The sequence below is a fragment of the Opisthorchis viverrini genome (genome assembly GCF_000715545.1).
Source record: "Opisthorchis viverrini unplaced genomic scaffold opera_v5_106, whole genome shotgun sequence".
Lineage (NCBI taxonomy): Eukaryota > Metazoa > Platyhelminthes > Trematoda > Opisthorchiida > Opisthorchiidae > Opisthorchis > Opisthorchis viverrini.
Window position 1 is genome coordinate 570,268 of NW_008751768.1, and position 5,494 is coordinate 575,761.

Here is a 5,494-nt window from a genome sequence, read left to right on the forward strand (position 1 = left end):
AATAACTCACGGTTGCACTTTCTCAATTTCCTCTTGGGTTTACCTTCTTCCAGCCGCTCATTGGTAGATTGAATGATGGCGAAATACAAACGAAGGCATACGTCATGGTTTGCTCGGTAGTTGTAAATCACGGGTACACAATCACAGAACAGTACTCGATGGAGCACAGATAATTTTGTTTTTTTTTCGCCTGCGTAATAGCTCTTTTGACATAGAGAATGTGGAGTTTTACAGTTTCCTGATTATACTTTAGTTACGGTTATAAGGTGACACGTGTCGATATGAGTAAACCCTAGTAGAAAGCAAAACACACGTGGAATGGATGAAAAGAACTGATTGGTCGTCGTCCCACACGGTAGGTTCCCCATCAATCGGATCCATTGCACTAATCTGCAAAGACTACTTTATCAGACGAAATTCACAGAGGTTTCCAAAAAGAACGTAAGGATTTGTCCAAATATGCAAATGGTTTTTCATTGAACATCTAAACTTCATCTGGATAAGTTTTCCATTCATATTTTTGGAAGTTTCTTGCCCTACTGTATCACTGCACAGATGCAAGTGTTGACATTGATGGAAATGTTCTTTTGTAATTCGTGACCTCTGGATGTTCGTCACGCACATGAGAGTTGGTCATTTGCATTCTATTCGTGGAATCCGATCTTCCTCTGATTTTTAAAACACGTCCTTTGTTCTTCAATAAAAGACCCTTCTCTGCGATAGTGCTCATGAGGTAGGTAAAACTCGGGTTTCGTGAGTTCTGCATAGGTGATTCAACTATGCCACAGCACTACTCTGGATAAGCGCGCATCATAAACACTACTGACTGGTCACTCGTACCTGAAGTTTAATGTTCTCAAATCCTCTCAGACTGGACACCCAAAAATGAGTCACCATAAGTAAACCAAATTAGCTGACCGAGGTGCAGTCATTTTCTAATCTAAATAGACTACAGTTGCGACTAAATATAACTGTTTCTTCAACTTTGCATTCCGTTCTGCAGTATCATGGCAAATCAGCAGCAGATTCTCTATTGTTCGGACTAGTTGAATTGGTTTGCATGCTACACCATATAATTAACCCAATATTCTTGAAAAGTAGCGCATTTCGATCCGAGGAGGCAAATTTACTAGAATACCAGATCACTGTGTTCGGATGCTTAATACCAGTTTCTTTGTCTCACATTATAGCCTGAAGACCGGTTTTGTGTATTTAAATTGTTTGGCCCATAATCAAAGTGTGCAATCTACTAGTTACATTCGCATGCAAAATTTTGTAGATAAACCATAAGACTTCTCAGTCTCTACATCTGAAAATATCAGACAGCTTTGTGAACACGATAACAGGGTTCCTTGCCTTGTTTAAGCTTCCATCGTAAAAACAAGCTCTGTTACAATATCCCGGTGACACCAGTCCCAGATTATATAGGCCAGTTTAAACCATGATGGATGGACAATAATCACTGGTAAATAGTAGATTTATTTTCGAGCTGCATAATTTGTCTCAGGCGAGAGCAATCACCAGATCAGGAGAAGTCTTGAATCTTGCGCCCACAAGTCCTGAAAAGTACAATGTCGGTTAAACAAATGCAAGGTCTCAAGTAGAATTATTCGTTTTAAGCTTCTTGTGGTCTACTCGAGGCAGCTCTAAGAATTTAGAGGGCAGGTCCAAAGGAAAGGTGTGCTATGCCAGAGTAATGCGCTGGAGCGATTCGTCTAATTTCTAGGCAGTACGTGAATAAATACACATGTGCCGGGTGAAAATCATGCGATCAATAATATGTCCAAATGCTGCAACTACCCACCTATCGGTCAGGAATGCTAAACAGATAACAATCCCGTATTTACTGGACGGCACGCTTTGTTCTACGTAGTACAACTTTTTTGTGGCGGCTCGTTATAGGCGTTTAAAGGTTAGTTCCCACTTGCCCCAGCACGACACATCCGTTGCCCATGCATCCTACGGTGAAAGCTAAAATTCATTGGACTGAATCCATAATAAGTAGGATGTGCTTGTAGTTGGTGTGGGATATGTAAAATTCCTATTCATTTTATCCTCACTTAAACAGTCATTCTCTTGTTTTTGCCCAGTGGTTCTGGTTTGTCTAAACTGCAGAGGAGATATTGTACTCGAATTTTTCATGTAATAACTCTTCAGCAAGGCCTCTCCTCGTGAGCAGATCCTGTTATCACTGTAAAATCAACACACATGGGACTCATTAGAAATATCACTGCGAACTGATCCATTCGCAAACGTACAAAGTCTTTTATCCGTTTAGACGTAACCCTGATAGCTCGCCAATCTAGAAAACTATTATTCGTCTCGTTATCTAACTTACCATAGCAATATTTCCAGAAGATCTCAATCCAACTATGGTCAGTAGCATTTGCGATTATTAGCAGTGTCTTTATTCCTCGTATTGTTTTTAAATTAAGGTTCTCTCTCATTTCAGGGGATCGATAGCATCTACGTAAGAAGCACTTTCTTCTTGGAGCTGTTGAACGTTGATATGCTAAGCGAACTTAACATGGCTTCAGCAAACTTTACCTAGGTCGGAAACCAAAGCGACAGGTTGCAGGGAATCACTCACATATATAGCAGTACGACATCAGGTGACATTCTGGTTGTATCTATTCCCAGGCATTAGCTCCTGCTTTAAATTTCCTTTACCACTGCGCCCCTTATGGATCATGATGATTCTTTTCAAATTTCCTTTGTGTTTGTGGAACAAATATGCTTCAAGCTTTTTCTAAGCACAGTGATTAGCAGCATGCTCTTCGAAAACGAGTAAAATAGCTAAAGCTCAACTACGACACACGATTCTGGCTAGCAACAAAGTGTGTAAATTCACCAAAATACATCGAAGAGTGATATCAGTAATTGAAAATCCTCCATACGGAATATTCTTCTACTGCTTTTTGGAAATACTGGAAAATATTTCAGTCAGTCTGCAACTGGTAGTATTGAAAGCCCCACTGTGTAAAGTGGTCATAAGGTTGAACAATCAAATTTTACTTCCACTGCATAAGATTCAAATAAACTGATGCGACCACCACGCTAATTAAACTAGATTTGATACCAGCAGGCATATCTATGGCCACGCTTGGAATGTTATCAGAAAATGTAAGTAAGAATCCACCACTATGCAAACGATTCACTGACAGCTGTTCACTGGTTACTGTTGCCAAACGATAAACTGTAGACCTCCCCGAGGAGCGTAACCCAATTTAACAGGACATTTTCTTCACTTGCGAACACAAATAGGAAAGCCAGATAGAGTTTCCACATGTACAGCCAGTCGCATTAAGCAGTGACCCCGTCAGTACACTAAAGGCTAACGCGGTTAATTTCTGGACTTACAAGAGTTCGTTACATTCGATTCAAGGCCACCCGATTACAATGTAGTTACAAAAGTTATTCCCCAGACAGGCCGGTTTATGATTTTCAGCAGCTTCAGAGGATGCTTCGGACAACTAGCAACCCTGACCTTTGTGTTCAAGTTAGAAAGCACAAAAGAACCAATGTTTGAGGTTTCTGAAGCTTTCCTTACAATATAAGTTTATTATCGTTCGTCCAATTATAGTAGCCATTACTACCATTAACGCCCATCGAAATTCCGCATTCAAGTCTACTAAAAAAATTTCTAGACTTGTCTTTTCACTGGCAGTCAAATTCATATTAGTGAAACTGCCATAAAACCTACCTAATCCATTTCTCTTACGTTAAACCACTGGAAGTCTGGAAAGTTGAAATCTTTAGTCATGAGATATTTGGCAACCGTCAATCGTGGTCGTTACAAGGTGGATCCATTTTAGTCAGTCTGCCTAGACAGTTGCCGCATATACAGAGGTGGGTTGCGCCACTCTTCAACTCTCCCTACTTTTACCGGCAGGAAACCTTTTGAGGATTTTTTTTAAGTGACTGCAATCAACTATCAAGTAACTTCCCGCAATTTTGCAGGTTGTCGGATGTAGAGAGGGCAAAAAAGCGAGTACAACTTACTATGTTCCTCTCTTTGGACCCATCAGACCAGTCAAACCTGCGACGGGGTTTAATCCGGATTTGAACTGTCCGTGTTGTGCTCCCTTTAAATTTATTGAAACAACGCATCTTGTTCTTTACAAGTAACACCTTTATAGATCAGTCTTCAAACTCGACCACAAAAAGTCTGAGGAATAAACCGGTCAATGAAAAAGACTCTGCGTAATATATTGACGTCTAGAAGGCTTTACTTGTCAAGTTTTTCGAAATTTAGTCACAGCCTATATCCTTACTACGCAATATGTCGCCCATATGACGGATCAAAGTTCCGAACTTTTACAACACTTAAGAATACTGATGACCAAGTGAACTGACGGTTAACAAGTTTTTTTTCGTATATGTCCAGCAGAATAACTTGAATGAAGTAACAATCTGCACAGCAAATCCTCCGCAAGAATCATACAGGTCATTCAGCCCCCGGACTCTACAACCGAGTTCGCAATAGCGATTTCATCTCAGTACTCACCAAAAAGTTCGTTATCTCAACATACTACCTACAACTTGTTAGTAGCTCAGGAGGAGAATTAATTCAAATAAGGAGCGACAATTCCATCCAGGTAGTCGCCAGCACTGTACCAGGTAATGTGGATTACGTAATTGATTATTGAGTGGCACTATATCCTGTTGATCCGCTACTTGTTGCCGGAAGTTTAGGTGCTCAATCTAACCACCTTAAATGCCGCGGATAGGTGGACGGGAAACCCCCTGCAGAATAGCGCACAACGATGATGACTTTCAAAAAGTATGAAAGAGCTGTACAGTGTAGCTCAGCTGTTTTATATAGACTGGCTTCAAGTACGGAATAAAATCTCAGCTGAATAAGACTGAATTCCGGCAGTGAGGAATTTTTGAAATTTAGCCTAAATACCCGTGGGACAGATTGAGAAGTCACCACCTTCTCAAGAATTTAGAGAACAATCGGTAGGTGTTTTATGCGTTTGGCCTGAACACAAGAGCTCCATCAGGTTAAACGACTATGTTTCGAGGTTCGTCCAGATCCTCGGCAGATGAAAAACTTACCAGAAAGATTTATTTCTAGTAGCAGTTTGATTCAGTGTTGGGTTTCGACTGGGGGGCGCGGAGCGCCGAATGCATCAATGTAGGTGGATAGTGCTATGTGTGGCTACGGCAATTTCGGGCAATAGTGAATGTCTTCAAACTGTCAGAATGTCGCCGATGTGCCTTACCGACGAACTAACAAAATTGCCATTGCTTCAGTAACAAAAAAAGTAAGGTTGAACATCAACGGTCTTTTGTATTAATTCTGTTTGAGGCGACGTAGCTGGAACCGGTTGTACTCAAAAAGCGGGATTCAACGGTGACTCTACGGACTGCCTAAAATTCACAACGTCGACCATTGGTTTTGTTAATTAATTTCACAACCTGGCATAGCAAGAACAATCACACAATAACAATTCATATAAGGAATTTGTACGAAGTTACCAACGGAATG